Below are 24,637 nucleotides of genomic sequence, written 5' to 3' on the forward strand. Positions count from 1 at the left end.
TAGGGTGAATTATAGCCACATGTACGAGGAATAGAAGGGTTGATTGTGGTTGCTACAGCAACAACATTAAATTTGCTCATCTATCATTGTTTAGGCTTCAAACTAGGCCTACTAGGCCTCCTACACAAGCGAAGAAGGAAGGACCTCAAGCGAAGGATAGAGGAACTATATAACATCAACAAGAACTCTCACACGTGCGAGTATTAGGGTTGCAGTTTTGTCACACTAAACCTATCATTATACATCAATAAGGGACACAGTTGATCAAGAGAAGAAAGGAGTATTCTTAGTTGAAGGAGATCATTAAAGATAAGTATCTCTTCTAGAAAGACTACTAATAGTGGAAGGAAAAACGAAGTGTCAGAAGGAGGAAGAAGTGTCGGGGAACAAAGTAGCGGAAGAAGGTGGACAAAGTGTCAGGAATACATAGTGTAGGGAAAAGAAAGTACTTGACTTGTGCTTGGAGGATCCTCTAGTCAAGGGTCTAGGATTTGGCATTGATCAAGAAAGAAGCTTCAATAAGAGAAAACTTACCAAAGGGTTTTCCTCTCAAAAGAAGATCTTGAGAGAGGTTTCGGCCTTAGCAGAGAGCCAACATCTTGTGTTTTTGTTTTATGTTTTGATAGAATTTTGATGAAGAACACATACATGCATTAATAAGAAAATAAGAAGATTAAGATAACAAAGACAAATTGTAAAAATACTTCACAAATTGCTATCATATCACGATGAAGATTTGTTGACTAATGATGAATGGTTGCAGGTGATGAAACAAAAATATCATATTGACATGATGTTGTTTGGTGAGATAGTACCACTTGAATCTGAAAACCAAGTTGAAGACAACCTATTTGTAGCAACACAGGTGTTGAAGGAAATGTAGCTAGGTTTTGTCTTCATAAATGTATTTTTGATATTCGTATTTATTCAAGAAAATAAATATTTTTTTGTAAATATATGTCAATGAGTTTCTTGCTTAATGAAGTAGGTCTAGCGCATGTCAAAATGTTATAGGTGAGTGAAAGAGTCAAAATAGTTATGTTGAAGACCTTAAGGGTATGTTGCATTATGTATATTTATGTATAAAAATCAAAGAAGACACCTCCAAGCAAAGTCAAGTCTCCTGCAAGCAAAGAAACCATCAAAAGAAGCAATGAAACCATTAATAGCACCTATCGCAGCAAAGAAATTCAAGTCGGCCTCAAAGCTATAATTTGGCCTACAAGTCAGCCTAAAGGAGGGACAGTCTTCTATATATAGAAGTTTTCCACTCCTCTAAAGATAGCATAGATCATCTTTGAAATCAGCAAGCATGTGCAGTCAAATAAAAGATGGAAAAGTCCAGATTAAGGGAACCTCTAGAGCAATGAAGAAACAGGAAATATAACCAAAGTATAAAGGATTGTTTTAGGGTGAATTGCAACCACATGTACGAGGAATAGAAGGGTTGATTGTGGTCACTACAGCAACAAAATTAAATTTTCTCATCTATCATTGTTTAAACTTCAAACTAGGCCTACTAGGCCTCCTACACAAGCAAACAAGGAAGGACCTCAAGTGAAGGAAAAATGAACCATAGAACATCAACAAGAACTCTCACACGTGCGAGTATTACGGCTGCAATTTTGTCACACTAAACCTAGCGTTATACATCAATAAGGGACATTGACCAAGAGAAGGAAGGAGTATTCTAAGTTGAAGGAGATCATTAAAGATAAGTGTCTCTTCTAGAAAGACTACTAATAGTGGATGGAAAAACGAAGGGTCAGAAGGAGGAAGAAGTGTCGGGGAACAATGTAGTAGAAGAAGGTGGATAAAGTGTCGAGAATACATAGTGTAGAGAAAATAAAGGACTTGACTTGTGCTTGGAGGATCTTCTAGTCAAGGGTCTAGGGTTTGGCATTGATCAAGAAAGAAGCTTCAATAAGAGAAAACTTACTGAAGGGTTTTCCTATCAAGAGAAGAGAGGTTTTGGCCCTAGCAGAGAGCCAATATCTTGTGTTCTTGTTTTATGTTTTGATAGAAGTTTGATGAAGAAAACACACATGCATTAATAAGAAAATAAGAATATTAAGATAACAAAGACAAATTGTAAAAATACTTCACAAATTTCTATCATATCACGATGAAGATTTGTTGACTAATGATGAATGGTTGCAGGTGATGAAACAAAAACATCATATTGACATGATATTGTTTGGTGAGATAATCCCACTTGAATCTGAAAACGAAGTTGAAGACAACATGTTTGCAGCAACACAGGTGTTGAAGGAAATGTAACTAGGTTCGGTCTTCATAAATGTACTTTTGATATTTGTATTTATTCAAGAAAATAAATATTATTTTTATAATATATGTCAATCAATTTCTTGCTCATTGAAGTAGGTCTAGCGCATGTCAAAGTGTTATAGGTGAGTCAAATAGTCAAAATAATTATGTTGAAGACCTTAAGGGTATGTTACATTATGTATATTTGTGTATAAAATTCAAAGAAGACACCTCCTAGCAATCTCAAGTCTCCTCCAAGCAAAGAAACCATCAAAAGAAGCAATGAAACCATTAAAAGCACCTATTGCAGCAAAGAAAGTCAAGTTGGCCTCAAAGCAACAATTTGGCCTACAAGTTGGCCTAAAGGAGGGGCAGTCTTCTATATATAGAAGTTGTCCACTCCTATAAAGATAGCATAGATCATCTTTGAAATCAGCGAGCAAGTACAGTCAAATAAAAGATGGAAAAGTCCAGTTTAAGGGAACCTCTAGAGCAGTGAAGAAGGAGGAAATATAACCAAAGTATAAAGGATTGTTTTAGGGTGAATTGCAGCCACATGTACGAGGAATAGAAGGGTTGATTGTGGTCACTACAGCAACAACATTAAATTTGCTCATCTATCATTATTTAGGCTTCAAACTAGGCCTATTAGGCCTCCTACACAAGTGAAGAAGGAAGGACCTCAAGTGAAGGAAAGAGGAACCATAGAACATCAACAAGAACTCTCACATGTGCGAGTATTAGGGTTGTAGTTTTGTCACACTAAACCTAGCATTATACGTCAATAAGGAACACAATTGATCAAGAGAAGAAAGGAGTATTCATAGTTGAAGGAGATCATTAAAGATAAGTATCTCTTCTAGAAAGACTACTAATAGTGGAAGGAAAAATGAAGTGTCAGAAGGAGGAAGAAGTGTCAGGGAACAAAGTAGCAGAAGAAGGTGGACAAAGTGTCGGGAATACATAGTGTACAAAAAATAAAGGACTTGACTTGTGCTTGGAGGATCTTCTAGTCGAGGGTCTAAGGTTTGGCATTGATCAATAAAGAAGCTTCAATAATAGAAAACTTACCAAAGGGTTTTCCTCTCACGAGAAGAGAGGTTTTGGCCCTAGCAAAGAGCCAACATCTTGTGTTCTTTTTTTATGTTTTGATAGAAGTTTGATGAAGAACACACACATGCATTAATAAGAAAATAAGAAGATTAAGATAACAAATACAAATTGTAAAAATACTTCACAAATTGCTATCATATCACAAAGAATCACTCTACACCTCATGGCCCTAGATTCTTCAACATGGTATTAGAGCTAAGGTGAAACATCAAGGAAAGGGAAACTCAAGAACACTCATTAAGGAAAGGCATCTACAAGGTTGAAGCATCAAATCAAATCTACTCAAAGAAAAGAAGACCTACCATCTATCATTCATCAAGGAAGACTACATAGCAAGAAGAAGAGCCTTACACAAAAGCACCTACAAAGAAGAGCAGATAAAAAATGGGCATACATCATCTAGAAGTTACGAAGCAAATCTCTTCATCAAGCAAGTACACTTGGAGAGGGCAACTTGAAGAACATCAATATTGTAGGAAGTCAAGTCATCAAGTCTTCAATGAGGAAGCAAATCCATTACATCTCAAAGTCTATCAAGAAGGTATATGTCCCCTTCTGAATATACATCAATGTATTTTTTCAAGGAAAGCAACAAATTGGTAGGTACCAATAACTTTATTGCATGGAAGAAGAGGATTGATTTACTTCTCAAGGAGAATGAACTCCAAGAACATATCAAAGGGAATATCGCTATCCCTGCTAAGGAATAAACTCAAGCTTTAGCCAAGTACAATAAGGATGAGACAAGATCTCAAAGGATTCTAATAGAACCTATCAAGGACTCTCTCATTCCTTATGTCTCCAAATTTGAAACATCAAAATAAATTTATGATAATCTAGTAGAGCTATTCTCGGTATCCACTGCAGAAGAAGTAATATTGCTAAGAAATGAATTGTACAAAATGAAGCTATCAAAGGAAGGAATATCTCCCTAATTCATGAAGATCTCTGAGATGATAGATCAACTTCAAGAGCTTGGGGAAGTCATGTCTGACAGAGAAATTTCAATTGTAGTACTTAATGCTCTCCCTGAGGATCGGGGCAAATTCACAACAAGCATATATGACAAGAAGGGGGAAACCACACTCAATGAAATGTGGTCTCTATGCAAGACAAAGGAAACCAGACTTAAAGAAAAGGAAGATGTGGGATCAAATGAGAAAGCATTTGCTACCATGGCCAAGGGAAAGGGTAAATTTAGCAAATTTGGTCCACGAATAACAAAGAACAAAGACATGCCCAAAATCCAATGCGATGGATGCCAAGAATATGGACACTACAAAAGCAATTGTCCTAATCTTAAGAAGGAAACCAACAACAAAAGAAAGAGGGAAGAAGCTCACATGGCTCAAGAGGTGAAAGAATAAGAAAAGAAGCAAAAGAAGGAAGATCTTTGGATCTCTATTATGACTAACTCAAACTCTTTACTTCAAGTCTTATTTCAAGATTTTGAGTAGGTTAGGAGAATGTAGGAATAAAATTAAATTGCCTGACTAGAAACATCTTCTAAAATCTAGAAGCATGAAGTACATAGAGTTGTAGCTACTATGTCGAAGTACCATTTATAATGAGAACAAAATGCATGGTTAGAAATATCTTCTAGAATATAGGAGCATGGTAGATATAGCTCAAAGATATTCATGTATAAGGAGCATACCTAGTATAGGACCTCATCCACGATCAAAGAAAATTTATCGTGATTAAGAATCTTAGAAGAACTCCATCATCAAATGAAAAGAAACATTTTCAAGGGAAGGTTTTTTAAGATCCTATGATGGAATCTTCAAAAGAAGGTTCATGAACCAAAGAAGATGTCTCATTTGGAATCCCATTTATGGGATTCAAGAAAAGGATGATATGCAGGAAAGCTAAGATGAAGCAAGAAGGGCCACACCAAGGGAAACCAAATGAAGCTAAGATGATCAAAGGAGAATCAAGATGAGGTATGTATGCATCAAAGTTTATTAATATTATCATTTGTATATTATTGAGTCATGGGAATAGTTGTATAACATGATCAAGTATGAAAGAATCTCTTTCACCAAGGACATGCTCGAAGGCATGTACTACAATGCAATGAAGGTCAACAAAATGATATGCTCACATAAGGATTACTAGTCTAGGAAGAAAGAAATGAAGAAGTCCTCTCACAAGGAGCATAAGGTGGTTTACCAATCTATCTAAGAAAAAGCAAATGAAGAAAGAGAGCAAACATGCTGAGAACACCATGATCACCAAGAATCACTATCTGACAAGATACTTTGAATATATCTCCCGAAAGAAGGCAGGACAACTCTGATAAAGGAAGGAATGACCCTTCACAGTGATGAAGGCCTTGGAGATATGAAAGATGTAGATAATTGATTCTACTCTAAAAATATGTAGCAATGAAGAAGCCATCCAACAAAAGAAAAATAAATGTTGAAGAAATATCAGGATGAAGTTATGGGCTACTAGGTGGAAGCATCCACGATAAGAGTATTCTGAAGCATGGGAAGATAACAAAGCAGTAGCTAGTTGACAAAGAAACCTGATGTGTGACAAGAAAACCACTTTCCACAAAGGAAACAATGACATGAAAAACAAGGAGGGAAAGTGATCGATGGATGGTGCTCTACCTAGAAGAAGTCCGAACAAAGACTTCATGACATCAAATCAAGGAATGATACCAAGCAACTGATGGAACCATGAAGAAGAAGTTATTGATGAATGAAAGAGTCCCTAGTTAAGAGGGAGCTCTGAAAGGTCCCTAATCAAGAGGCTGTTTCAGATCACCCTTGATTACAAAGGAGTGACAATTGTGTTTTCTCCATGTCATATGTCATGCACTAGACCAAGGCTAACAATCGTAAGTCTAGATGAAGGCCACAAATGGAAATGTAGACACAAGATAGACACAACATTCTTGTCTTCACTTGGGAAGAAAGAATGGGAGGATTGGGTAATCATATGGCATCTAATACGCTATGAGGATGTGTAGGGAATCCATGAGAAGAGTAGTCAAGAGGATTGATATTCTTTGAGGGTTGGGAACCCAAAACAAGAATAGTCCAAGAAGTTCATACTTAGTGAACACCCGAGGTGGGTATGTACCTTGAGAAACAATGACTAAGGTGTCTATAAGTTATTAGTCTCACCAAAATTGTGCTCTGATCTATTGAGAGATGGAGATGTCAATCAAGGCCCTATTGTGGAAACAATGTTGGTTATTATGATGCTATAACAAATGAATTGCAAATCATGTTTCTCTTATGTGAATTCTTCAAGATTGAAACATAGCTAAACACCTTGTAATATTGCATGAATACCTCCCTAGTTAAGAGGGAGTGTTGAAGGAAATGTAACAAGGTTCGATCTTTATCAATGTACTTTTGATGTTTGTATTTATTCAAGAAAAGAAATATTATTTTTATAATATATGTCAATGAGTTTTTTTCTCATTGAAGTAGGCCTAGCACATGTCAAAGTGCTATAGGTGAGTCAAAGATTCAAAAGAATTATGTTAAAGACCTTAAGGGTATGTTACATTATGTATATTTGTGTATAAAAGTCAAATAAGACACCTCCAAGCAATATCAAGTGTCCTCCAAGAAAAGACACCATCAAAATAAGCAACAACACCATTAAAATCACCTACCGCAACAAAGAAAGTCAAGTCGGCCTCAAAGAAACAAGTCGGCCTACAATTCGGCCTAAAGGAGGGACACTCCTCTATATATTGAGGTTTTCCACTCCTCTAGAGATAGCAAAGATCATCTCTGAAATCAACGAGCAAGTGTAGTCAAATAAGGGTGGAAAATTCAATTTTAAGGGAACCTCTAGAGCAACAAAGAAGGAGGAAATATAGCAAAGTATAAAGGACTATTTTAGGGTGAATTGAAGCCACACATGCGAAGAATAGAAATCTAACTGCGGTCACTACAACAACAACATTAAAGTTTCTCATTTATCACAGTTTAGACTTCAAACTAGGCTTACTAGGCCTCCTACACAAGCCAAGAAGGAAGGACCTCAAGCAAAGGAAAAAGGAACCATAGAACATCAACAAGAACTCTCACACATGCACGTATTGGGGTTGTAGTGCTGTCACACTAAGCCTATCATTGTACATCAAGAAGGGACTCAGTTGATCAAGAGAAGGAAGGAGTATTCTTACTTAAAGGAGATCACTAAAGATAATTATCTGTTCTAGAAAGACTACTAATAGTGGAAGGAAAAATGAAGTTTCAGAAGGAGGACAAAGTATCGGAGAACAAAGTACCAGAAGAAGGTGGAAAAAGTGTCTGGAAGACATAGTGCAGAGAAAAGGAAGGACTTGACTTGTTCTTGGAGGATCTTCTAGTCAAGGGTCTAGGGTTTGGCATTGATTAAGAAAAAAGCTTCAATAAGAGAAAACTTACCGAAGGGTTTTCCTCTCAAGAGAAGAGAGTTTTTGGCCCTAGTAGATAGCCAACATCTTGTGTTCTTGTTTTATGTTTTGATAGCAGTTTGATGAAGCACACACACATGCATTAATAAGCAAAGAAGAAGATTAAGCTAATAAAGACAAATTGTAAAAAGACCTTACAAATTGTTATCTTATCACAAAGAATCACTTTACACCTCATTTCCCTAAATTCTTCAACAATCGGTTAGTACAGAAGTGGAAGAGACAAAGACAGAGAGATAGATAGATGCAGAGGAAAAGAAGGAATCCCACAAAGAGAAAATAGAGACAGAAGAAAAGCGAGAGAAAGAAGCGCAACAGAGGGAAGCTCTCAATATAGAGCAGAAGGAACAGAACCAATGTGGTTCTACAAATATTTTTAATTCTAACATTGATTTCCAGTGTGCAGGTACACAAAATGATTATGAAGAAGAGTTAAATTTCCTTCAAGCATGGCTTGCAACAACATGTCTATATGAGGTCTGTTATAGACATATTTGGGCACTGCAACCCCAATCACATATTTCCATAAACCAAGGGCTTGTAAGCCCTTAAAAGTGTTGTTTCATTCCCTAAAGGAACTACTCAGAACTAGTCAAAACTGGACCATACAGACTACTCCATGCATAGGGTGGGATGCATCTCACCTATTACACATTGGGGGTGCAATGCATACTGGAAAGCCCTTCGATAGGGTGTGATGAGTGAGAGCAGATGAATGATAGAAGCAGTTTGCTAGGTGGAAACGCAGAGAATCTTCTAGAAACTACTCATATGACACTTGCCTCTCTGAATTCACCCAGGGATGAGTAAGAGATCTAAAATCTCCAAGTGGAACCAAGAAATATCAGCGAAATGACACTAATCAAAATCCTAGAAGCTAACTCACTCTCCTATAAACATCTATATATGGCTCCGTCATCCTAGAGATCCAAACGCTGGAATTTTGTAATTTGCAAGGAAGTGTTGTTGGTTTCTCTTTGAAGACATTGTTGGGTGATCTTGCTTTGTATGAGGTGAAGAGGGCTTTCATGATGGGAGGATGATGCTGGATCAGACAACCTGGTTGTAATCCTCTCTCCTACTACTTCTATCAATAAAGCTATTTGAGTTTTCCTCCATATGCTTGTATATCTTTGAAGCTTGTTTGTGTATGCATTTATATGGTTAATGTACATCTGATCCTACATTATTTATGGTCATAGATATCTATGCTTTGATGGTATTTTGGTGCCTTGACTCTACAGGTGTTCTTTGAAGCGGGACAAGAGAGAAAGGAGTGATGAAAGCTCTATCAAAGGAGAGAGGAAACAAGCAAGGAGACTAGCAAAAGACTAAGGTTGGTACTCTCTGCTTCTCTCCCATCTATCTCTCATAAAGGAAAACACAAGTAACTTTAATCTGTTTGTTTCTAAGATAGCTACCCATCTTAGTGGGACCAGCAGCTATGAATGGACACTAGTTTTCCTGATAACAAAATGGTGACTCTGCTGGGGAGCGAATAGTTTGTTTGTTTTGTTACTGTTGTTTGCTTTATAAACCACAAACGGAGCCTGAAGTTAAGCTAGCTAGCCTTCGAACTACTTTTGCTATGCAACTGCAAAGTAGATCAAAGCTACTTCAGTCAATCTCTGGGTTGGTTTATGAACTGAACATCTAGCTTGCAAACGTACTAAATGCACTGGTGGTAGCTCAAATAACCTCATTAGATCAGCCCCTACACTTTGTGTTTACTGACTATCATCAGCTAAGCCTAAAACCCTGAACTTAGCTGCAAACAGTGAGTGAAAACCAAGCACAGTCTCATCCCTGTACCATTGCACTGTCTCTTCTTGGCAACCTGGATGCATCTCACCTCCCGTGCGTTGCAGGTGACATGCATCCTTATTTCCTTGTGTTACAAGTGCAATGATTGACTAAGTCTGTTTGTGCCTCCAAATTTTGGTTTTTCTTCATTGTCTTTAGCTTTATTCAGTAGTTTTGCTGTCTGTGATCAGTATATCTCTATTGAAACCATCTTCCTTTGCATTATTCAGCCTCCATCAGAAGGGATTTTGAATGTTTTTTATGTATTTTTTATCGTTTACAGTTCTCCTTTGCAAATAGTAGCTTAATTGAACTGTCGTCTTTTGATTTGAAAGTGTCGCAAGTGTCATTTTTAGTCAAGAAAAAGAGTGTTACACAGCATTCCTCTTTTAGATAGTCAATTACACTTTTGCCATTGTATTTTATTTGAATCATTAGTATTTCAAGTGTCGAAAGCAGTTTAAAATTCAAAATCGCAAAGTGTCGTCTTGACCTTACTTTCGTTTTTTGAAAAGAAAATTGTTAGTACTGTCGCTTTGGAAAAAGATAGTTTAGATCTATACTTTGTTTTCTTTTTGTCATTCTCACATTAAGGAAACTAAAAAACAATACATGCATGTGCATTTGCATTAAGTCTGCATGCTGAAGTTGATTTAGGAAAAGTGCATCTAGTGTGTGCTCTCTGCTCTATGTTAAAAGAATTTCATTTATCTTTCTTTAGTAGCTAGGATTTTCATTGCAAAAAGAAAGTAAATGACTGTTTATCATCTTAGATTGCACATTTAGGAATTGTATATCTACATCACGCGGTGAACCTTAAAGGCAAACTTCTTAAGAAAGATCAACTGTAAAATAAACTTCAATGAACATAAAAACACTTTGGAACCTAACACACAACATTTAGAAGTCTAGGCTAGTGCCGTATTTCGGCGTCGTAAAGCTTGGTAACTATCGCTTTCATCGTAGGTTGGGTGATTCCTTCTCTTTGAGACAACAAGTGTCAATATGGACTTGTGCTCCCATGTACCGTCGAGTATATATTGGGAGACCACAATAGGCTACATCCTTTATCCTTAGGAAGCCGTGTCTGCCGCCCTATCGATCGCAATGCACTGAACACAACATTCAAGAAGATTGACTGTCGTACCATAAAAAGTATTCTGTAGCTTTGTGATTGGTTTGGTAATCCCTCTATCTAGATTTCTAGAGTACTCAATTTCATTCCTTTTCAGACTCCTTAAAAGAAAAGGTCCATCTGAGCACTTGTCACTTCAGGCTCATTAAAAATTGAAGGCAACTAGAGTCATCTTTAGTTTTTTCTCGACTCTTAAAAATTGAAAAAGCAAGTTGTGTCAAAGCATCATAAAATTTATTTTAATCGGAATAACGTCATTGTTCCCTCGTTGGTCTTAGGTTGAGAAAATGGAGTCTACCAATCAAGGATTTCCCCTTGGGGGAAATCCTAGTCCCTTCTCCTCTTGGGGGGATGTTGGTGCTCCACACATGGCCACATTGTCCCTTCCAGGACTCACAATTGGCCTGCCAGTATGGCTTTTCTCGACCTCTGTCATTCAAAACACCGCAATTCCTCAGCAATCCAATCAACAACCAGATGAAGTTGCTCCCCAACCTTCTACTTTGTTTGTTTCTCCCTCTCCTTCTTCCTCTTCGCTTGGTGAAGCTAGTAACGCTAAAAACCAAGTGGCTGAGAAGAAGAAGAAGAATCCAACCACGAAAGGGGGCAACTGTGCATCATCTAGCAAAAATCCACACACAGCACCTTACAAACCTAAATCTCCATGTGTCATTTGCAAGGGAGACCACTATCATCGAGATTTTCCTTGCATCCCATGGATATTAAGGGACTGGTCTCCCCGCTTGCACAATCCGGTGTCCTCAACCTCTGACGATCATATTGAAAGTACACCGTCAACTAGTGAAAACGAAGTCAATGGACAAAAAGGAAGATCTAAATTTCCTTGTAGAGTGTGTGAAGGTGATCATGCCCTCCATCGTTGTCCCTTCCTAGACGAAGCTAAAAGAGTCTTGGATAACCATCCTGCATCACCGCAACGACTTCCTCCTGGATACAAGAAACACTTGCTGAGTCCATCGCTAGTTGAAAATCCGACTGACACATTGTTGTTGTCGGTTGAAGCACCTATCATTGAATATAAACCCTCTGAGTCCACACCGGACCAAAGTCAACAGGTCGAGACGGTAGTCAACCCAATCTTGTCTTTAAAGGACCCACCTTCAGATGATACTGTCACCAAAGAGAATGAGAATGACACCATTCAAATTCTCTTCATAAACACAGACTCTGATAAACATTGGGGCAATCTACCCATTCCTTTACTGCAGGAAGGAAGTTCGCCAGAGACTTATCCAGCCATTTATTCGGTCCCACCTCCAAGCAATCTAGTCATTTCCTTCGATTAGAATCTACTAGGGAGACCCCGCCTACCATCTAATGTACCATTCCGAATCATAATACAAGCTTACAGAATGATCATGGTTGGTACTATCATAGATGAAGGGGCTTCCATGAGTATCCTTTCCTCCACTGCTTGGAAAGTGCTTGGTTTGCCATCGCTTCTGCCTGAGATTCAAAATCTCTTAGACTTCAACAAAGGAACCAGTCGACCGTTAAGTATCCTTCCAAATTTTCCTATAACTTTGAGAAGGAAAACCGTTTATCTGAATGCGATGATAGTCCAAGGGCCATTAGATTACAATCTACTCCTTGGACATGACTACATTTATAGCATGGGAGTTATTGTTTCCTCACTCTTTCGAGTGATGTGTTTTCCACATGAGGCAAGGTGGTCCACCTAGTTGACCATCTTTCATTCCCTGGTTCAAACACAGGTATTAGTCAAAAGCCATCCCTAACTGGTCTTTTTTCACAAGGAATGTCTCATCAATCTTTAGTCAATCCACCTAATGAGCGCAAGTGATTCGGTGAATGTGGCTAAACCCAGGAGGCATGCGCCCTAGTCTGCTTCGGCAAAAGAACCCCGGATATAAGGTAGGTTTCCACGTAGGAATATGACTAGTCTGATACCCCTGTCCGTTTAGGAAAATGGATTTGGATTGAAAAAAGATTCCCTCATCAAAGGTTTTGTGATTGAGACTAACAACAGTCACCTTTTTCTATTTTGATGGAAATCGCCAAGGAAGTGTTTTGTCTGTGATGCAGGTGGAACAATCTTGCTAATGCAAGAAATTCCATATGGTGACCTGGGAACTCCACTTTATACCTAGTGGAATGCAAACCTTTTGTACGCAAGTGAAAAGCGACCAGCGTTACTCTAACCATGTAGTTTTTACTAACTTCAACTCCTTAAGTTAGGTGATTGATCTGATCAACCATTCACCTTTGCCAAGACCAACGGAAACGGCAAAGTAAAGGAGATGTTTCCCACTGAGAAGCTATCCTACCTAACCTTAGCAGTTCTTTAACCCATAGGACATTAGTTGGTCATTCCTAGCTTGTTGGAAATAATACTAAGAGGGGAGGGTGAATCAGTATTATCAAATCAATATGACTTTTTCATTTTCATACTCAGATTCATATATGCTACTTCAGTTAAGACAAACCACGTGTATACGCAACTGTATGGAATCCAACAAGCATATATCAAGTAGACTTATGATTCAGTTAGTTGATCCTTAATGAGTGCATCAGAAAATTATTAACCATATGAATAGTAAACAGAAGCAGTATAACAAAACAGATCATCACACATAGGCAACACACATGAACACCATGATATAAGGTGGAAACCCGATGCGGGTGAAAACCACCTACTGCATCTCGTCTCTTTCTTCCTTTTAATAAGAAACTTCTTTTTACAATATTTATGTACGGGTGCAGTCTTATACCAGTCCGCAGGCTTCTACCTGCAGAAGGCTACAACCTTCTCTCGTTCTCCAGACTCTCCTGGAAGGGAGCTACAACCCCCTTAGCTCTTGTACTAGCTGAAGTACTAGTACATAGGTGTTGGCCTACAGAAGGCTACAACCTTCTCTTTTCTTCCAGGGACCATGTTTCATAAATTTTCAGACTGGATCCATAAATACAAAACAATCACCACTGTAAGACAATCATCAACTATACCTGCATCATCAATCTCTAAATCACCCAATACTGAATCACTGAAACCCTATCATCAAAACACAGTTACCAGAACACAGACCAGAGCCCAGAACTCTGCAACAACCACTAGGACCAACAGCAACCTAAAACATCAAATCTCATAATGCATACGCTACTTGACTGTGTCAAAATCGCATGTACATGCGCTTTCACCAAGGAGAACCCACGTACAGATCTAAAGATAATTACTTATACCTTCGCTGCCATTTCCAACTTGATTCAGATCGAGCCAAGCATCACATACCCATAACTAGCATACTGGATCTCCACACTTCATTAGACATTCATTACTTCCACACCTCCCCTGGCCTAATGATCTTCTCCTTATATAGGTTTAGGCTTCTCTCAATACCATGGTCCAAAACCATGTAGAAACAATACCTTGGACCCAATACCTGGGGTCAACACTTCGACCAAATACCACACACCAATACCAAAATACCATGGACCAAATACCACGGGCCAATACTTAGTTTTCCAACATGTACGCGCCTTTCCTTCTATGAACCTATGTGTGTACACATACGAACCTTTTGTTCTTCTCACCCGCGTGTATACGCGATTTCATCAAGGTTAACCTGCGTATATCTCTCTCTTGACCTGCTGTACTAAGATCTGTCCTCTGATTGAGTTGCCATCACCTGTATCATACCTCTGAGTGAGTTGCCATCAAGGACAACACTTGTATCATAATGCCAACATAGCTTGCATACAAAAGGCTCCAGAGCAAAGTTGCGCATGGGGCAAGCTCCCTAAAAAATAAACCTACCGATGAAACATCCTTATTATATGACTGGCACGAGCAGTTTTACGCAAAGTTCAAGCTCGTTAAAAAATAAACCTCGCCATGAGCAGTTTTACGCGAAGTTGAAGCTCTTCAAAAAATAAACCTAGCAATAAGCAAACGTTCCCATAAGAGTTTAAGCTCATTAAAAAATGAACCCCACCTCCGGTAAATAAACATTTTGATCACATGACTATCAGCTTTTGAACCTTGGTTGTGTTCTTACCATCACCTCCACTCTTTTTTTGCCGATCATACGCCTCCATTTAATTGTTTACCCTTTTGAGGAACAGTTGCAACGAGTGATTCTATTAGCCACCTTCTTTACACTGCCGTGATTGAAAAAGTTCCAAACCTTACCTAGAACTAGCAGTTATCCAAAAACATCACTCGTTCCTCAAAAAACGAGTCTCCTTTAAGCTATTTTCATCTGACTCATAAAATATGAAAAGATTGCCGAGCAATTGGCCTCTCCAGCTTGTTAAAGTGACTGGAAGTGCCATCCCTCCTCTAGATTTTAATATTTTTGGACCTGAGGGATTATTACACAAAAATATCGAGTGCTTGTCTTGTTTGGCTTGTTAAAACTATTGAAAAGTCACCCCTTTTGTATTATTTTATATACTTTCGGACTTAAGGGATTATATTATGAAAAAAGACTACTGGAGTTGCCTTTATGTCTCTTTTTAGACTCTCTAAAATTGAAAAGGACCGAGTTATCTTTATTGTTAAACTTGTTAAAACAATAGCGACAAACTTGTCCATTACAAATAAGAGCGAGTTTCACTGTCGCCAAGCTCGCTAAAACATAGCGACAGGTTTTCCGGAAGGGCAAATTATAGAACAAGCATATGTTATCCTCCTCAAGCTTGACAAAAATAAAGAGGTACTAGTCAGCAATGATTGGGGAAAAAGGGAAGAAAACTTGAATAGCTTCATTAGTAGCAGGTCGCTCTTGAACATGACACTTTCACTCAATCACCATGATTGAGTCGGGTTGGGTTATTCCGTTCACTGGTCATATAACCATTGGTCCACCATACCATCCACCCTGGGGTTAACGCTACCAATCCATTTCAGTGTTGTCGGTATGTTCAAGAGAAGTCGCCCAGAGAATTCACTAACCTAGCTAACGTCTCATCCGCTGCAATACCTTCACTCTCTATTTTTCATGACCGCCACCCTGAACCTTGTATCATCAGATCGTTTTCACCTCCACAAAATCATTTGCTCCATTTCGTGTCCTCTATATGGGATTCATTAAGGCCCTCCTACGACGGGTCACTTTTTTTCGACATCACCTCATTATCCAAGAAGTTGACTTAGGGACAACCCTTTCAGTACTTTGAAGCTTGCATGCCTCAATGGCAAGTTTCTCACTTCCGGCGACAAGTTTACATCAATGGCCTTCGACCGAAATATTTTACGTGGTGTTAGACATCATCTCATGTATTCACACCACGTGAATTGTACTGCAATACCTTGAGGGTCATCATCATTATTGGTGATTCCTCTCGCGCCTGTTAACAGCTTACATCATTGGTTTGTAATCAGGCGATGTCTTTCCATGTTCAACATCAGAACATCTTTTCACATTGATCGACTTGTACTTCGAGCGAAGATTGAACGAGTTTGAAGATCTTGGATCTAGTTTCATCCATCCGAGATGCGAAATATTTAGGAAAATAAAGACATCAAATGTACATCACAGCTGCACAGATAATCATCCAAACTAAAGGTTGATGGATCTACCAGAATCATCAGTCTGCCACACAGACGATTGTCTGTCTTATGTACATGAATATGAATTTATAAAGATGAACATGGGAATGCTCACCTCAGCTAGATCATGAAAATATTATGAAGATAATGTATTGTATTGTATCTTATTACAGGTCCCCTTCCAGTTTGAAAAACCTCGGATCCTCATTATAAATAATTTCACCTGACATCAAAAGATTTACGACCTCATGCTTTAGGGGGAAACTGTTATAGACATATTTGGGAACTACAACCCCAATCACATATGTCCATAAACCAAGGGCTTCTAAACCCATAAAAGAGTTGTTTCATACCCTAAAGGAACAAGGTCAGCTGATTACATCATCTCCCAGAAGTTCTCCATGAAAAACTATTCAGAACTAGTCAAAACTGCACCATACAGATTGCTCCATGCATAGGGTGTGATGCAACTCACCTATTACACATGGGGGGTGCAATGCATACTGGAAAGCCCTTCTGTAGGGTGCAATGAGTGAGAGTAGACAAATGCAGAAGCAGTTTGCTAGGTGGAAACCCAGAGAATCTTCTAGAAACTACTCATATGACACTTGCCTCTCTAAATTCGCCCAGGGATGAGCAAGAGATCTGAAATCTCCAAGTGGAACCAAGAATTATCAATGAAATGACACTAATCAAAATTCCAGAAGCTGACTCACTCTCCTGTAAACATCTATATATGGATCCCTCATCCTAGAGATCCAAAGGCTGGAATTTTGTAATTTGCAAGGAAGTGTTGTTGGTTTCTCTTTGAAGACATTGTTGGGTGATCTTGCTTTGTATGAGGTGAAGAGGGCTTTCATGCTGGGAGGATGATGTTGGATCAGACAGCCTGGTTGTAATCCTCTCTTCTACTACTTCTATTAATAAAGCTATTTGAGTTTTCCTCCATATGCTTGTATATCTCTGAATCTTGTTTGTGTATGCATTTATATGGTTAATGTACATCTGATCCTACATTATTTATGGTCACAGATCTCTATGCTTTGATGGTATTTTGGTGCCTTGACTCTACAGGTGTTCTTTAAAGCGGGACAAGCGAGAAAGGAGTGGCGAAAGCTCTATCAAAAGAGAGAGGAAACAAGCAAGGAGACTAGCAAAAGACTGAGGTTGGTACTCTCTCATTCTCTCTCATCTATCTCTCATAAAGGAAAACACAAGTAAAGTTAATCTGTTTGTTTCTAAGATAGCTACCCGTCTTAGTGGGACTAGCAGCTCTGAATGGACACTAGTTTTCTCGATAACAAGGTCTGCATAGAAGTGATGAGCCCCAAATTTGGTAACATTTTGGGCTCATTTGGCCTAATTATCCTTGTTCAATCCTTCATTTTTCATAGCTTAGTGATTGTATGTTTATGTCATTTGTACGAATAAGGGTAGTCATTCTTCCTAGGTGGCTAACACGTGCTCATTTCAGGTTTTTTGACACATGTTAGAGCAAAACCGAGCAATCATGGGCTAGAAGACAGCCAAGCTTGGGTTGAGGATTCGTAGGGGGGTTGTTTATGGCATTAAATAGCCTTCCTCGGGATCCTCACCCCCAACTTCGAGCTCCAAAGGCCACCAAAACCGGATCTAGAAGGTAGCCAAACAGATTTTGGAAGAAGCTGTTCACTCACAGTTTGGGCAGCCAAGTCCCATAGATTTAGGAGGACAGCTAGGGCCTCGTGGTGTATAAATGTGAAGGCCTCAACCTTTGTGAGGGACTTTTGGAAACTCTTGCATATTTTTCACTCAGTGCTGCTAGCTTTATTTTGTTCTCTTGTAGCCATTTTTGGCATAACTCTTGACTTATGATTATTTTTTGATAATGAGAAGCAGTCCGATTTGATATCAGCTCTGTGTTTTCTATAGGATCCATAGCTCTCGGGGTTGGGCCCAACCTGAGAGCCTAGGGCCTCCTTCTTTGTACTGTTACCTTTTCTTTATGCATCGTGATTTTCCTTTTATGCATTTGAAACGTGTTTCTGTTAAGCAAGTTTAGTTGTGTTGGTTAAATAGGTCACTAGTTATGAATAGAATTGCTTCAAATGTTTAAAATTGATTGGTAGGATAATAACAAATAAAGCTCCAAGAAAAAGGGTCAACAACACTCTCAGTTTCACCTCATCCTTATTGGATCAGGGGCTGGAATTGCAGAAACAGTGTTGCCCCAACAGAAACACTAGTTTACTTGACCATGCAATCCTTGGTGTAATGTTTTCATTTGTAGAAGTTAGTTATGCGTTCAGATATGTGAAATGGTTCTTTTCTTGAGTGACGCACATGGTTCTCTTTACAAATAATGCTGTTGTTGATTTGTTTCATTGACAGTTAGAGTAGATTAGCTAAGACTTTGATTGTGTGCAGGACTTTGTTGATTCGGTTAAATGTACACCGTGCAGGGCATCTCCACCACTCTCTCATCTGCTTAAGCTTCGTCTAGGCCAGCTGCTCCATCTCCTAATTAGGTTCCTCATCTCACAACTATTCTTTTGCCCACGTAACCCTACCTTCTTGCTCCTCCATTGTCTTAGCCTTCTTTAAGCCAAGACAGCCTTCTACACCCTCTCACCACTCCATCCACCAGTCCCTGGGCCACTTCAGACCCCTATCCTACCTCCATATCCATTCATGCATCTTCCCTCACTCACCCACCCTCCAAAATCCAATTTTAAAACATCCTGTGGAAATTTCTGAACATCCTGTAGAAATTCCTGAAACATCTTGTAGAACCCCTGCAGACTTCCTGTACAAGCTCACGAATGAGGTTTCTTGATAGCCAAACTCTGTGAAACTCTCTGGAAGGGTGTTAGGGACCCCTTAGGCCCTTTCTGAACCTTCCCGACCTCTTCCAAGCATCTCCTCTCACCAATCCACCTCTGCACAGTGACAAATAGTTAAAAGCACATGCATGATAATTCTAATAACTTATTCAAAAATACAAAAAGATGTTTTCTTCAGGTAGAGGTAGTCTAGACACACGTATTTTACCTTCATAGAAGTAATGGCATCCCTTCCAGTAGTTTTCATTCTCTCCTTTGCATCAGTAGGACTAGCTGGTAGAATTAGGGTTTGCTAGGGTTTGCGTTACTTTTTGGCTTTCAGTTTCTTTCCACAAGTAGTTTAGCTTCCTTTGAGTTAGCTTTCGTTCATCAGTTAAAAAGCTTCTTCTAAGAGCTCATAGAAGTTGGCTTAAGCCCCTAGTAGACTTGTGCCAGCTGACCAAGTGACAGCTGCGGCAAGAGCTAGTACTTATGCATACAACACCGTCGCTTCGAAGTTTGTTACGAACTACCATGTTGATAAAAGTAAAGACGGGAGTCCTAGGAGTTGCAGCATTATTGCTGCAATACTGGAGCCTACCATCTTTTTGGTGCCGTTGCCGGGGAAGCATCAGAGTATTGGTGATTGTTGCTTTTCTTCTATTATCTTACTCTCGCCTTCTGCTAAGTAGTTTATTTCATTTCATTTCCGCAAAAGTAGAGTAGACATTTCCTGCTTTCATAGATTAGCATTTCAATTCCACAATTTCATTTCTGCAAGCGTAGATTAGCATTTCAATTTTGCAATTTCAATTTTGCAAAGCGTAGACTAGCATTTCAATTCCGCAATTTCAATTCTGCAAGCGTAGACTAGAATTTCAATTCCGCAATTTCATTTGAGCAACATAGATTAGTCCTTTCCTGCTTTCATTGCAATTCCGCATTTTCATTTCAGCAAGATAGCTAGTTGCAGTTCAATCTATTTTAGTTTTGCAGGTGCCAGAAGAAAAAAAACAAAAGCAATCAAAAGTCTTTCCATTTCATGCCTCGTAGGAACAGAGATAAAACCAGCAAATTCTTACCCAACACCCCCACCACTTCACTGAATCACCCTTCTCTCTTCTTTGGTGACAGTGATCCAGAAGAACCTATAGGTGAGCCTCCTGAGATATACGAAGATCCTATAACAGAAGAAGAGTTAGAGAACATTCCATCTGAAGCCATGGCTGAAAACCGAAACGGTAGAAGAGAAGATGAGAGAATAGAAGGTGCCTTTCCCATCCGAGAGACCAATCGAGACATGAAAATGAAAAACATAAGCCCCTCCGCTTTACCTCACTTCCATGGATTGACTACTGAAGAACCTGATACCTTCCTGTTTGAGTTTGTTGTCCTTTGTTGAACCTATGACTATACCGAAGATGAGCAAAAATTGAAACTCTTTCCCTCTACCCTCAAGGATGCAGAATTACGCTGGTTCATGGGGTTACCTGGAAACAATATCACCACTTGGGCTCAGATGCAGCAAGCTTTCAATACCAAATACCGGGACTACTGTAGGTCTAAGGAAGCCAGGGGAGAAATCTTTCGGATGACCATGGGAAACGATGAGTCTTTAGAAGATTACGAGGAAAGGTTCCAGCTTAGCTATAAACGGGTCAGGAGCACACTTGAACTCGAATCTCTAAACATGGTCCTGCTCCGAGGAGTCCCTGAAGATCTTCTAGATACCCTTCACATCCTAGCTGCAGGAGATTTTTACCAACTACCTTATGAGGATATAAAGACTGTGTTTAGAAACCACTCTAGGGCAGCCCGTAAAAGAGGTAGGGGAAACCCACTTTCAGCTAGTACTACTTTCTCCAAGCATGAGTTTGCTAATCAGATGGAGGACCTCAAAAGTGAGGTGACACATACCATTGCCATGCAACTTGATACATTCCGAATCCAGCAAAAGAAAGAGGAAGCTGAGAGGGATTTGGCCATCTTCTGTCCTAGGTGTACAAGGAAGCACCCTAAGAACGAGTGTCCATTACACTCGGTAGAGGTATGTTTCGTTTGTGAGGAGGACCACCCCACAAACCAATTCCCAAACTTACCTGGATTTAAAGCCATATACCAAGGGACTGAGGCACCCACTGAACCTCTCTACTTCCTCAACCAAAGGAGGCCGCATGGACCTAGACCTTACCAGCAGGAGATGCAAGGGACATCCCAAGCTCATTATAGCCCCAACCTATCTGCTCCCATGCCTTCTTGGGGTCCCCCCGCTTATCCTTCCTGGTCTGTACCTCCTCCATGGTCTTACCCACCTCAATACCATACTCGACCCACTACTCATTCGTTTCACTCACATGTCCAGCCACAGCCTCAGTGGAATGCACCTCAAACGGGGTGGAGGCCCCAGTACAACACTCCTCCCGCCATTTTTCCTCCACCACCAGCTCAACCACAACCATTACCTCCTGCTCCTCTAAGACAACCCCAAATGCCTACTCAACCGAACCCGAACCCCAACAACCGACAGGCCCAGCAGGTATATACTAGGGAAACAACCTGCCCTACCTATGTTGTGGAGATCCAGGAGATCAACCTGCGATCCGGGAAGACTCTTCTAGATCGCCAACCTCCTCCCCCAGAGGACGAGGAAGATAAACAGGAAAGTGAACCCAAAGCCATTCCACCCTTTCCTGAGAGACTAACAGTAACCACACAACCCGACCCAGAAGAGAATGAGCTTCTGGGAGAACTCAAACAGTTGTGTGTGAGAATACCACTTCTCCAAGCCATCAAAGATGTACCAATATACAAAAAATTTCTTAAGGAAAAGTGTTTCAGGCACCCAGGCAGGCGAAAAAGAGATGCCTCAACTATCAATGTCATAGGACAACTATCTGATCTTATTTTGGGGCAAGTAATCTGTCCAAAGTATTTGGATCCTGGGAGTCCTGTAGTTGATGTCCACATCAATGGCACCATCATACCCCACACCTTGATTGACTTAGGGGCTGCCATTAACATGATGACCAGGGACACCATGCTCAAACTCAACCTTTAGGGTTCCTTGAGGAAGACCTCGACAGTCCTGCAGTTGGCAGATCGCTCCACCGTGACTCCTGAAGGGATTGTGGAGGATGTCTTGGTCTCTGTTGACTCTTGGGAGTATCCTGCGGACTTCTTGGTTCTTCAACCAAAGGCAAAACTTACTAGATACCCCCTTATTTTGGGAAGGCCTTGGTTAGCCACTGCGGATGCTTACATAAGCTGCCGAGTAGGAAACATGACCATCAAAAATGGTCCTATGTCCAAGCAGCTAGTCCTATACCCTCCTGCCCAACCTCTATTAGAGCATGACTTACCACTTTGGTTGGAAGAGGAAGAAGAGGATGAGGTGTACTCTGCACCCTTGTGCACCTTAGAAACCACCAGGGGAGGTCCTCAAACCGAAGATGATTTGATTGAGACCTTGATTCAGAATCCGCCTCCCAGTGCATTGTCCTTAGAGGAATTGGTGGAGGATACTCAAGCGAGTACCTTAGTGGACCTCTGTGTGACTGATCCAACCTCTCCCAGAGTTAAGAATGTGGAGTTTGGCCTTGAGAGAACTTTAAAGATCAGCTCCTCCCTAGCTCCTTCCCAGGAAAAGGAGCTGTGTAGCTTGCTGGCCAGTCATCTAGATGCTTTTGCTTGGAGCTATAAGGAGATGAAAGGAGTCCATCCTTCGGTCTATACCCATCACATCTACATTAAAGAAGATTGTAAACTAGTCAGGCAACCTCAGAGGAGAATGGATCCAGCCCTTAAGGACATTGTCAAAGAAAAATTGCAAAAACTATTGGATGCAGGATTCATCTACCCCATTTCGGATAGCGAATGGGTTTCCCCTCTGGTGTTGGTTCCCAAGAAAAATGGGAAGTGGAGAATCTGTGTGGACTACAGAGAACTAAACAAAGCCACCAAGAAAGACCGCTTCCCTCTGCCTTTCATAGATCAAGTGTTGGATGGACTGGCAGGAAAGAAGTTTTTCTCTTTCCTAGATGGGTTCAGCGGGTATAATCAGATCCAAATCGGCCCGAAAGACCAAGATAAGACCACCTTCACTTGTCCTTGGGGTACCTTTGCTTACCGAGTCCTTCCCTTTGGGCTATGCAACGCTCCTGCCACTTTCTAGAGAGCAGTATTGAGCATCTTTTCTGAGTTGGTCCATGATTCGGTGGAAATCTATATGGATGACTTCAATCCTTATGAAAAGTTCTAACCAAGTGCATTGAGATGAACCTGTCCTTAGTCCTGAAAAATGTGAATTCCTGATGACTGAAGGGACCGTGCTAGGACATACCATTTCTCGCCAGAGATTACAGGTGGATCCTAATAAAATTGCTCTCATAAAAAATGTTCCACCTCCTCAGAAGGTAAGAGATGTTCGAAGTTTCTTGGGCTTAGCAGGATATTATAGAAGATTCATTAAAGACTTCAGTAAGCTAGCCTCACCATTGTTTGGCCTCTTAGCAAAAGATGTTGAGTTCAAATGGATGGACGACTGTCAGAGGGCTCTAAATGAATTAAAGGATAAGTTGGTGTCCGCCCCGATCTTGAGAGGTCCAAACTGGGCCCTACCTTTCCACATCCACACTGATGCCTCGAACAAAGCCATAGGGGCAGCCTTAGGACAAGTTGAACAAAAACTTCCATATGCCATATACTTTGTCAGCAAAAACTTATCCAAGGCAGAAATGAATTTTACTGTAACTGAGAAGGAATTCTTGGTCGTGGTCCATGCCCTGAACAAGTTCCGACACTACATCACTGGCTATCAAACATTTGTACATACTGATCATGCTACAATTAGATATTTAATGAATAAACCGGATGTGAATGCGCTTATTATTAGATGGTTACTTTTATTGCAGTAGTTTGATTTGACTATTGTTGACAAACCAGGTAAAGAAAATGTTGTTGCTGACTTCTTGTCTAGACTGGATTTACCTGCAGGTGAAGATGGAACAGTGGATGACTAGATGCCAGATGAACATTTGTTTGCTATCTCAGTACTCTCTCCATGGTTTGCTGATATAGCAAACTACCTGGTCTCACCACAGTTCTCTCTGCATCTATCCTCAAAAAAGAAGAGCAGAATTGTGATGAAGAGTGCCTCATTCACTTGGATCAGGGGTAACCTATTCAAACTTGGCCCCGATCAGATCTTAAGGCGTTGTGTAAGGGAGGAGGAAGTCTTTGACATCCTCCTAACCTGTCATGATGGGCCTTGTGGAGGACATTTTGCAGCCAAGAGGACTGCCTTCAAAATTCTACAGGCGGGCTACTATTGGCCCACTCTTCATCAAGATGTCAGAAGATATATCAGCCAATATGACCGATGCCAAAGGATGGGGAAACCGACTCCAAGGGACAAAATTCCTCTCCAACCTCAAGTGACTCTTGAGCCATTTGAGAAGTGGGGTATGGATTTTGTGGGTCCTATCAACCCTCCTTCAAGGCAAAGGTCTTACATCATTGTGTGCATAGACTATCTGAAAAAGTGGGCAGAAACCAAG

The sequence above is a fragment of the Pinus tabuliformis genome, chromosome 7 (genome assembly GCF_031772625.1).
Source record: "Pinus tabuliformis cultivar Carrire ecotype Pingquan chromosome 7, CPIR1, whole genome shotgun sequence".
Taxonomy (NCBI): Eukaryota; Viridiplantae; Streptophyta; class Pinopsida; order Pinales; family Pinaceae; genus Pinus; species Pinus tabuliformis.